The following is a 12770-nucleotide window of genomic DNA, read 5'->3' on the forward strand; positions in this document are numbered from 1 at the left end:
CCTAAGGAGCCTAATCAGATAGTGGAGTTACAGGGAACAAACACAAAAAAAACAGTCCGTGCCCTGGAGAGTTCACAGTATGCTCAGTGTTTTGTTGATGATCATGACTGATCGTTGATTTTACATGTGAAACCACCATATGAAGGGTTTTGTGAGAGTGTGTATAAATTAATGCTTTCCCATTCCTACCATCTAGAAGAATCCAGAGATATAGTAACACTAAATAGTTCTTTTAATTCAATAGGTACAATTGGACCAGGGCTGTAAATGAGATGTGGTGGCTTTCAGATGTAGCAGTTATATGGGGGAGCTGAATGAAATTCTAAATCCCTGACTTTTCTCGCTGTGTCTCTGTCACATTTAATATATATATTAATATATAGTGTTTAAGCAGTAATTTCTTACACAACTCATCTGATATTGCCTCAGTTTAGGAAGTTAAGATACCAAACAAGTGGTGGTTATTTTATTCCCACAGGACTGGCAGGCTTTGGAACAGATCCCAAATGAAGATCTATACTTCATATTATTAGCAGTAGTCATGACTCCTGTAATGCAATGTCAAAATGTGGTCCTAGTTTGTGACATACAAAAAGCAATAGGCAGTCTGTCTTAGCCTTTACAGCTGAAATACTGCAACAGTAAAATCAGTGTAGTGGAGGTCCAGCAAAATGTATTCTCAGTTTGATAAAGCTTTACTTAAGTGTTTAAACAACAGCTTTTTCTAATTAAAAGATTAAAAATTTAATCAAAGATAAATTAAGGTAGCAGGATTAGATAAACATAAAATTTCTATTAAAAGTTTATTGTACATGCATGTGGAAAATTCTCTAAATTTTCTCTGGTTTTATGTACACTGAACATAAAAAGCTAAAAGAACAATAAAGGCTGCAGAGTTAGACCTCAAAATATAGAAAAGGCCAATATTCAGACAGTCTAACCTTAATTCAGTCCTCTTGTCAAGGCCATACTTTTCTGGACTTTGTGTAGTGTTATACATTTTATTTTCCATGGTAAGTGTCATGAACTTCAGTGTGTATGCTGTGTTTTGATAACATAAAGAACTGTTTAAGCACTGGGAATTAGCATTGGCAATGTCATGTTCTAGGATATTTTGGAAGAAAACATATGATGGAGAAAAAATATCTCAAAACTTAGCCATTAACTCTGTTGTCCCTCACTGCTTTCCTTTTATCTTCCTCTTAGTTTTGTTTTTCATGCTATAGCCAAAAGAGCATTGATTAATTTCATTTCATTCTGAGAGGATACTTCTCCCTTTATTCAATAGATTTGGGACTGGGTCCAGTTCTCATTATATCTGAATATGGGTTGAGTCAAACTTTTGTTGAACTTTCTCTATGCTTGCTATTAAGAGAAGAATTGTTTTTAGAGTTTGGTTTTGTTTGACTTTTTTCTTTGCATAAATCAGAATGAGGAATCTTGGGGTTTTTTCATATGTTAAATTGTATAAGGATGTTTCTACTTTTGCTTGTTTATTATTTTGTATATCTGTTGAATTTAACAATATGTTTCTATTAATTAAAATAGAGTACCTGGAATGTTCAATTGGTACTAGGTTTTGCGACAGCTTGGGGATTTTTACAAATTTGAAAATAAATCAAATAAAAATAACACAAGTCTCTGATTTTTAAGCTGAGATTGACTTGGCACTTCCCTTTATATTAATTGTATATGTACCAGTTTCCTGCAAGTAGTCAAAACACTAATGTTTTTATTTGTACTTTTAAAGCCTTTTAAAATGAACATTGCCAGAATTTACAAGAAGCTGATAACTGCCATACTGTTACAGATGTTTCAGCTTCTGCAGTAAGAACTCAAACAAGATTTTCAAAAACATAGTTATTTTTAGCATTTTGTAACTCTAGTGACCTTTATTGAGTAAAGGCCGTCAGAAATTAGATACTTTAAAAGTAGCAAATGGCAGCTTTTACAGTTATTAAATAAAGGTTTGATTCATATGGATTGATGGTACAATTACAGCATGTTTAACCCAACTCTTGAAATATGATTAACATAAGCTCATATTGTAGTTAAATATTTAGGTGGTGCATATGACATTTTTTTCCTCCTGGATTCTTGATTTTGTTGTCATTTTCTGGAAATGGCACAGTTTGTATCACACATACCTATAAACCTGGATCAACTCACTTTTCCTTTAATTTCTCCTATTCATATAGGGGAGGATTAAAATTATGCTAAATTTTTCATAAGTCTAATATCAATAAATGAATATTTAATGAAAGACAAAACAGGCATACAGAATAAACTGGTTTCAGCAGCTGTGAACATGCTTTTATTTAGTTCATGCCAGTTACCTAGGATTCTTGACTCAAGGAAATTAGATTTGTTAAGAAAAACGGACTATGAGTACTAACGCTTTAAACAGAAGTCTTTTTTCCTATATAATCCATCAGTTGTGAGATCTTCTTTCACAACCCCTAAAGCATTGTTGCTTTTCATTTCAGTCAGCCAAAGCAGCTGGGTCTTTATAGCTGCAAAATGTTTGCTCATGACCAACTGCTGTTTTGTACACTGCTTTTCATCACTAACAAATATTTTATTTTTCTCTGTCACTCCACGCTTGTCATAACTTGTCGAGGAGCAATGTAGTAACATATATCCAATTAATCAATGACTTTTCTGTCTCTTCTGACCTGATTCCTCCCATGATGTATGCCTAGGAAGGTGTGCACTCTGCAAAAGATCCCCCAGACTAGCAAAAGGATCTGTGTGGATGCAGAAATACATCTGTAGGACTCAATAGAATGATCTCTTCAGACCTTAAAACATTTGTGGTAGTAGATTGAAAGTACTTCACTGGCCAAAATTATTCTGAAGACATTTTGAAGTGTGATTGAGATATCTTATGACAGTGACATCTGATCCACTTTTGAAATGGCTCCTGAATACCCACAGCCATTTGGTTTATTATAAGATAACCACGTCAGCCATATGGTTTGTAATCTGCTGCTGCAGATCCATCAGGACCCTCAGGCTGTGATCTCATCCTCAGGGCAATGATTCTGATGAGTCTGTGGTGTTACCCTTGTCTAACAGTAGTAGCAATAATAACGATAATAACGTATACAAGAAATACAAATCAAACATATGGACATATGCATCTGATACTTTGTGACTGTGGAAGCTCATCAGGCTCATGACAGTCTAACACTAAATGCGAGACTGCTTGGGAACTGCAGGTCCTCTAGGCAGACAGAAAGTCACAGAACAGCATCAGAGCTCAGAAAGGCAATAAAGTGAGTTTTGCTAATGTATAATGGTACTTATTTATGAAAGATATTTTAAAGCAGCCATCCAATTATTTCATTTATTTAGAATTGCAACATGCTTTTGCCAGATGGTGTTTCATATCAGGTCAAAAAATAATGAAGGAATTTGGCATTAGAACTGAAGTAACAAGAAAAGATGAGTGACTAGGGATTGCAAAGTCGTTATAGCTTTTCGGTTTTGGGAGTTTTTTTTCCCATCAAGCTTTTGTAATTTTTTTTTTTTTTTTGCTTCTCTTCCCTGTGGATTTATTTGTATTTATTGCATTTTTGTCACACCTTATTAGAAGTTAGGAAAGATAATTTACAATGTGGTGAAACAAACTCCCAATTCCCAGGGAAGTGTAGACTTAAATAATTTGTCCTTTCCCTTTTTACATTATTTATTAGACATGTTTAAGGGGTTTTAACAGTGGCTGGTGATGGAAGCAGGTGATTTGAAATTGCCAGAAGAAAGAAACAGTTTTTTGAAGAAATTCCTTCAATGCTTATTATGTTCTGTTTTACTATTGACTATGACGTTTTTTTCCTGTCTTGAATGGAAATGTAGGGATTGTTATGCTGGACAAATAAAACGTGGAGAGCTGTGGCTCAGACTCATTAATAGTGCACCAACATGAGTAGATTCTTCAGAATATTCACTGTTCTAATATTTCCTTTTTTTTTTTTTTCTTCTTAATCCCTTTCCTCCCCCTCACCCACCTCCTTAATAATCCATTCTTGGGAACCGAGTTTCAAATTTTGTTGGTGTTGTGGTAATGGTGAATGGGCCATTGACTTCCACCTCAACTAACATTACCACTGGTAGTTTTTATAGGTTTTCATGTTTAAACAACAATTGATTCCTGAAATCTTTGCCTAATTAAGAAATAAAAGATTGAGCCTGAGCCACTTAATACAGTAGGTCATGGTCTCCATGGACTCTGTTGGAATCTCAAATATTTCAAGGATTATTAGATTTGGACTTCAATGAATACATCACAAATAACTAGTTTTGCATTTCCTACCAATCATTTCAATCAGCTGTTTCATTTATTCATTTTGAGTCTTCTACCAAGTATTAATCAATATTTCTATGAATCAGGTATGTCGCTTGAAATAAAGAACTTCATACTGTTGTGAGGATTGGTTTAAAAGTGTGACTTTAGATGAAAATCTAGAATTTCTTAGAAGAATGGACATTAAAACATGAAATTTGAATCCAGCTTTAGTATTTTAGAGACAAAAAGCTTTTTCTACAGGCATTTTTTATCAACTTTGAATAGATCAAAGATACAGTTCTTCCTTTAATGGTTCTTTCTTTCTTTCTTTCCTCAACCATACATTTAGAAATTGCTAGTGAGTCTAGTGTTATGCTTCTATGAAAAGCAAGACCAAAAAAAAAAATCTGTGGCTAAGATCCAGAAATTGAAGGGCTGAAACCTGTCTTTTGCTATGCTGGAATCTAAAGCCAGATGTATAATACAAATACTCCAGTGGAATATGGAGGGGAAGAAAAGAGATCATCTCATATATACAGATGCTAACAGTCAAAATCACTCAAGCTGTACTGAAATGTCCTTTGCACCTGGCACTGGAGGTGTTAGCCATGCCAGTTCAGTTCCCCAACACAGATGTTCTTGATGTACCACTTCTTATGTGTAACATTTAGGTTTCTGTTTAGCTCGGCATAGCATACATAAATACTGTGCTCCAAAGGCCACCCATTTATTAGTGCACCTGCACCTTCTTCTTTCTTTAATTCCCTCAGTATATTGCATTCCCGTTGTGCTGCTGATCCTAGTGCAAAGTAGTGTTATGGAAAAGAAACTGAAGCTAACATCACAATGCATGAATTATGATAATGTGTGATTGCTTTTGAAAAATATTTTTCATCATGTTATACATGTAAGGCTGAATTTTCAGATGCTGGAAATATGTAAATGTGAACTTGCTTGTTGTACACAACCTTATTTATATTGCTTTATAATTAGTATTCTGAAAGCATGTACCATAAAGTAGTTACCATAGCAATAGGTCTGTATAAACAGCACCTAACAGTCATGCTTGAAACATGCATGTGGTCCTTTGGATATAACTGGGTATTCATGCTCAAATGGTTTGTTGGGCAGACACCAACATTAAGGTCCTTGAAAAATGTGTCAGAGACAGCTCTGATCTCCTTATCTGTTTCTCATGTACTTTCTCTCTTATCCTTCACCTTTCAGAAAAAAATAAGAGTGAATAAAGACAATCAAAATAAGATGAGGATAATTTTGTTAGTTTTATAGGTCTTCTATTTCTCATTACAGTCCTTGAAAATAGATTTTTGTTACTATTTCTAATCCCTCTAAAGACAAATTCAGTAAGGCTCTCCATTTCAGTAGAGCTTTTCAGCACAGGATTGAGGGAGGAGTTAGCTCTGGGCAAGAATTTTGCTTCTGTATTTCTCAGATACCTGAAACATCCTGAGTGGTGCTACAGCTGAATAGTGTGTGCTCAGATAATTTGTTAGTGAAACATGGTGGCTTTCCATTTGTGACAGAATAATTTTTTTTTTTTACAGTGTAACCAGATCAAATTTTGCTTGTAAGTAATCTTCTCTTGTTCAGAATGAAATAAGGGTTTTTTTTTTTTTTTTTTTTTTTTTTTTTTTTTTTTTTTTATTTGAGAGATACTGTTCAGGACTAGACCACTAAAAATAAAAATAACTTGGGTCTTGCTGCTGTGATACTCGTGGCTGACTTTGGTCTTTTTGTCCTTCAGAAGAACTTTGGAACTGTTCCATACTTGATCATGTTTATGGAAACACCTTTCCTTCTATGTGTTTTGTAAATAACTGTTGAGAAAAGATATTGTAAAATAGCTATATGTCAGTCATTAATATTTAAAATATTGAAAGATACAATAAGAAATTTATTTTTGCTTTCTTTGTGGTCCTTTGATTTGTCATTCCATGTGAAGCACATCAAAGACATTTTCTTGCATCACTATTAGAGGTAACTTTCCCATTTGCTTTCTGCAATAGCAAAGGTTTCAGTGTATCCCAGGTATGTCTTCTTGTAAACCAGTAACAGTATTAAAAAATACTGAATATTTAACAATGTGTGTAGTACAGATAGGAAGAAAAATAACTGCAATTCTCTGTATATGGCTAGGTAAGATAGCAGAGACTAGATCCTACAATGACAATTAATGATTACAGAACAAATGCAAGGAAAAGCCCTGGGAAAATCTGCTCACATACTTGGAGCTTAGTCCTGGAGGTATCAAGCAAACTTGTTGCCCATCAAACAATGAGTAAGTAGAGGGTGCATCATTTCTTTGGGCCTTAACCTCTACAAAGAAGCCAATACATGGTAATTTTGAATGATAGATTTAGCAGGACTCCTAAGTTGTCCAAGTGTGCTAACTTGTCTCCCAAAATTCCTCTTGGTGACAAGAGAAAAATATGCTTTTCCAGAAAACCAGACCTCTTAAACTCTTCCTCTGAATCCCTGTCAGGAGAAAACAAAGCCTTTCTTCAATTCTCCATATATAACTTCTTCACAACATTAGCGTTCCTCTCAAGATACTATCCTTACATCTGCTTCTTCTGTTGCTCCTTTGTCAGGCTTGTCAGCCCATGGGAATGTAGTGGAGATCCTAGGCCACCTCAGACAGCACCAAATACTTTTAGTTTGGTGGGAAACTAATTCAAACCTTCTTTAACTTTGCGGGCTGCAGGAAGTTTAGGAAGATTGTCTGATGGACAAAAGTGTTACAAATGCCTGCCCCAGGATTCACTGGATTTGACTTCAGTTGTCCAATGCTCCTTCTGTACAAAGAGAGGGTCTGAACATTGCAATTGAAACTGCAATCCTAAATATGATTATAGTATTTATTTCATTAAAATAACCCAGGTACTGAGAGTGAGGGCAAAGAAACTTAGGAGGCAAACCCACCACCAAAAAGTTGGAGTCTCAGCAAGCTTGATAAACTATATTGATGCCTTCACTGCTATGATTTCTCTCCTCTTAGTACCTATCCAAACAAGCACCTTGGATATCTTTACCATGTTGAAGGCTCTACCCAGGTGCAATAGAAATACATAACTTTAAATGTTTTAAGGCAGACATTTTACCCCATCATAAATGATGAGAAGTAATCTATGAGACATCTCATTGATGTTCAGAATACTTATCCTGAGTTAGGTTCTTGGTTAATAAGTAAATAATGCTGTTGCTAAAAACTGGTATCCACTCTGCATAGTGTGATCTCCAAACACCATGGAATACAAACATGGTAGGGGAAGAAAATGGAATTGGTTCTCATGAAGAACAAGAGAAATGAAAGATCATCTTTAGGGTTTTCTGAACTCCTGGACCAAAGACTCTACCACCTTAATCAAAAGTAGTTTTAATACTCACGTAAACTGAGTGAACATTTCTTTCTGGCAGATGACTAAAAAACTCTTTGGTGGATAAATATAGTGATAATGCTGTTAATACAGTTTGTAACCCTGCAAAAAGGAAACATTTATCCTGTTAGTAGTAGTTCTCCTAGAAATGTACAAATCAAAGCTGGTTTTCATTGATCAGTTTTCTACATTTCCATAAATATTACTGTATATTTCTTTTCTAGTTTGTGGCATTTTTATAGGCTAATCAAATATCCAGTATTACTAGGAGCCATTTAAAGTGAATGCCAGAACTACTAAGGAGTAATTTGAGAATTATATCTATTTTTGTTAGTTGAAATGATCTTGCTCATATTGTATCATACCTGATGCTCAGTAATATGATAGTACCAATACAAATAGGAAGATATCCGGTTTGAAGTTCTTAAATATCTGTTAAAAGTAGTGAGCAGTCCAAGCACATTAAAATTCCATTTTCCCCATACAAGTGTTTGGTGCAGATGACCCCCACTGATCTTAAATATATTTCTGTATCTGTAACTGAATAGAGGTTTTCCGTACAGCATGTTCTAATGGTACTCTGGCCTTTAGCCAACAAGGCACTGAATAAGGCTATTTTTAAAATACAGAAACTGGGAACAGCTGCAGCAATCAAATTTGATAAAAACAGAGAGGAACTTTGCTTTTTTTTTTTTTTTTACGGTTTGTCCAAGTTTAGACTCCTTTCATAGAACGGCTTTTGTTCTCTTGGATGAAGAGGGTATAAGAGTAACAGAGTGAAATCTTTTTGAACAAATAACTTTTAAAAGAATACAGATTAAAATAATGGGAAGCTTTTTGGTGCGGCAGCATGTTCAGTGCAATTGTACCTCAAAATATTAAAAACATAAATCCATTAAAAAGAATACATTTTGTCTGCCAATCTTTACCATAAAATACTTATACATAATGATCTACCAAACTGGAAGATGAGATCCCTTGTTTCAAATTTTGAACATCTGAATATTGATATTTGGGAATAGTTTCTGAGTGGAAGTAATTTTATTTGAATGCTCTGCGGTGGGTTGTTTTTGGGTTTTGGCTGTTGTATTTTTTTTTCTTCTTTTACCATTATTCAGAAAAGTTTCTATGAAGAACTCTTATCTCCTTCCCCCTACTAAGCTGGGAAAAGAAAAGTTCACTTTAGGAAAAGTTTTACAAAGGTCTTCTGTGCATGTTAAAAAGTTTCATAAAATATTTAATTGTAAGGACTGATTCTTCCTTGTTTGTCCTTCTATTTTTTTGGGGGAGAAACTCGTCATTCAGTGATTAATAAGAATTGGGAGATGATTGTGTACACAGAAAAAATCCATTACACAGTAGTAGGCTCAGCTGTGTCTGTTAAATGATTCCATCTGAGGATAAAGCCTGTGTGCTAGACTGGTACAAGATAAGATACTGGGTGAAATTTGAGTTCCACTGAAATCAGTAAGAATTATGCCGCTAAATTCAACACAGAGAGGACTTTATTGATTGCATTCATTTTATGTGGCAAAACTAGCACCTTTGCATCTTACCCCATTATCCCATTAGGGCTATTAAGTGCACCATCAATTCTGATGGTGGAGCAAAATTCTACTGAATTTCTCACATACGCTTAAATGTAGGTAATATATATCATTTGTGTATGTCCACAGAGGTATAAAATGTGTTCGCAATTTTGTGTGTTTTTATGTACATAAAATATCTGCCTAATTTATTATCACCATATCTGAGTATCTCTCCAGGGTAAGAATTACATCAGTGATAAATCTTCCTTCACACTAAAAAGAAGGTTTAGCTTGTTTTGTTTTGTTTTGATATTAGGAAAAAAAATATGAAGACAAAAATAAAAGCTAGAGAACCAATACTGGCATGAAATAGATGTATGGATCCACCTGAGATTTTAATGTTTACAAGCAAACTCAGCAACACAAAATACTCAACAGAGTCACATACCTTAGATATAGGACTTGATATATATCCTTGAAGTCAACATTAAGTGGGAGAACAGACTTTTGATAACAGAATGTTAAAATTCAGGATTTGCTGATTTATTTCCTGTGTCTGCTCCAAACTTCACATGTGATCTTGTCTAGGTCAGTTCTTAAAACTCTTGTGTTTAACTTTATGTGGTAGAAATAATATTATGACTCTTCTGGGTCTACACACAATATATTCAGCTGAATATGTGAACAAATATTTTCCAGGACCTAAACATGTCTGTGTACAATTTTCACTTTGTAAAATGGACATAATAATATTATTTTTCCCCAATGCTTTGTGTGTTTTATTTGCCTATAAATTCTTGGATAGGAGAGCTGTCTTTTGTATATGTCTGCGACTCAGTAACAAAACAGAGCATTGACATCATCTGGGCCTTGAGATACAACTCTGATATAATCAATTACAAATGTTGAGGCAAATGCTACTTCAGGTAGCTTCTCTAAATGAAGACATAACAAAACCCAGGATGTACGGATTGCACAGGATTTGCTAATTTTTTTTAACCAGGAATTTAGAAAAAGGTGTTCATTTGAAATCAGGAAAATATTATGACAGTAAACACATTTCTAGCATTTTTTTTACAACAGTCCCTATCACTGCATATGGAAGCGACCTCACATTCCTGCATAATGGGTAACTGGAGATTTAATACATGCTGTGTTCTAGGAAGATACTGAAGCATTCATGTGGTGCAGAGCACTGAGCTTGGGAGTTTTTCAAGGATCCTCTGGCATCATACCAGCTTTCAAATTCTTATCCAGTATTTTAACTGGAACCAAAAAATTTCCAGAGTGATGATTACTAGTGTTTGATTACATTTAGTAAGCTATGGAGCCCCTTCTCTTCGAAGACAAACTGCTGCCACAGACAGATTTACCACTGACCAACAGTGTTTTTATGCAAATGTGCCTGAATGAGTGCAGTAACCCCAAGTTATAATAGAGTCATTCAATCTCTTGCCAGGACAGCAATATTTATATATTGCAAAGATAGATTGGATATCAAAACCAGTTCCATTACAGAGGGAAACTTCTCTATGTAAATCAGTTTTTCTAATCACACCATGTTTCTTCCCACCCACCCCCTACCCCATTTTGCTTTCCTTGCTTTATCTTCATAGATGAATTCCAAATGTGTTTTTCTCTTTTGTGTTCACTCTGAATATTGAAGCATGCAGCTAATGCCAAGATAATGGATAACGTAAACTCATTATGAAACTTTAAAGTCTCCAAGTGTGTTTCTTCGTGCCTTGGGAAGGGCTGTAAAGGGCTTATAGTCACATACAGTGTTTTGTCTGCCACTTGTGCAAGTTTCTGTTTGAAGTTCTCTTCTGCTGCTGCCTTATGGGAAGAAATGGGCAGTCAGCTCCCTAGTGACTTTATCTCCCCATCAGGAATGAGTGCGAGGGGTCAGATGCCCCTCTGCATGCTCGTCACCATCTGCTGACAGCAGTGCTCCCCTGGGAGAGCTGGCTTTGTTTACTGATGGGGCTAATATGAGGAGACACGTGAAGTACTTTGGTTTGTGGAAGAGGCAGGAGAGACGTGGTGCTGTGAAAACATTCCCACACACTCTAATGGCTCGTTCACATAGAAAACAAGCGAGAGCCTTCAGCTCTTTCACAGAGCTCAAAGTAGAACAAACGACTGGGGAACCCCAAGGCACCAGTCAGAAAACACTTTCCTAATGGACTAATACTGAGATGCTCTCTGTGATAGCTTACCTATGAGACCTCAGCTCTCCTTTAGGCAACTAAATGAACTGCTTAGAAAGAAAAACTGCTCAGTATCTGATAGTTGCTCGTGTTCACTGTTAGCTGTGACATTCTTCTTGAAAATCTAACCTTTAGTTTCCTAAACCTAAACTTTCTAAAACTAGTGGAACATTAGACAATTTTATCATTACAATCACCAATTGTTTCTCTTTAGAATAAAATCTGCGGGATGCAGAAGAAACACAAGGAAGAAATACGTCCCTAAAAAGAGAAACATGTTTTGCTTTATAGTTGGTAGAGACACAGATGCACAACTTAATATAATTTGAGGATTGAAAAGAATGACTTTCACAATGAGGTCTCAAACACATTATGGATACATGTCACAGAAAAGTCCACATTATAAACTGTTTTAAGTGACAAATTATGTTTAGTGAACGGCAGCATTCATTATTCTCCGCTACAGTTTATAAGATGCATAAGAAGTCAGCAAGAATAATGATACTAGATCAACCAAGTTTGTGTAGCTCAGTATCTGACCTCTAACACCAACCTGTATTAGAAATAAATCATAAGAGAGCAAACTTATAGGGATTCTTTTCTGATAAGATATCCTACCAAATATGTATCATTTTAGATTTAAGTCATTTCAGTTTAGTGTGGCCTCATGGCATAACAAGATATTATGTAAAAAGGATTTCCTACTTGTTTAGAAGTACTATAAAACTCTGTTCTTGCATTTGAAAAATACTGAATTACATTACTGTCTTCACCTACTCCATTGCTCTTAGTATTTTGTCATCTTTCCTCCATTCATCTCCTTACTTCCTGAAGGCTACTAGTCTAATTTATTTTCATACAGAAGTTGCTCCATATTTGTTACCACATTTGTTCATCTGACATTTCCAGTTATTTTTCTTTCTCTGCATTGCTGAGTGAACTGGAACTACAAATTCCATACCTTATGGATGTACCAATTGCAGTATTTTATGAACATAAATTGAGCATTGAGCTGATATTATAAGAACTTGCCACAGTAACTCCACAATGTTCATTCCAGCATGACAGTATCAATTATAGTCCAGCAATATAAGCATATACACATGGAGACACACACACCATATTTATTTCCAAATGTTATATATAAGTATATAGCAGTCTACATATCTGTAGTGAGTGCGCTTTCTCCTCATGGACATTAAGTTACATATATTGAACTTTCTGCCTTTGCAAAGCCCCATTTCTCAGTACTGTACAATTCCTAAACTTTTTTTATAATTGGGTTTTGTTTTTCCTTTGTTGAATCTTCATTACTCACTGTCTACTTCTACTTCCAGATTATTTT

At 35.1% G+C, this 12770-nt stretch overlaps 1 protein-coding gene across 6 annotated transcripts in view; it reads left to right on the forward strand.

Annotated features, from left to right (window-relative positions):
- Positions 1 to 12770, forward strand: part of DGKB (diacylglycerol kinase beta) — a 337798-nt gene that overhangs the window by 308045 nt on the left and 16983 nt on the right. The window lies entirely within an intron of this gene.

The sequence above is a fragment of the Anomalospiza imberbis genome, chromosome 1, assembly GCF_031753505.1.
Source record: "Anomalospiza imberbis isolate Cuckoo-Finch-1a 21T00152 chromosome 1, ASM3175350v1, whole genome shotgun sequence".
In the NCBI taxonomy this organism is placed as follows: Eukaryota; Metazoa; Chordata; class Aves; order Passeriformes; family Viduidae; genus Anomalospiza; species Anomalospiza imberbis.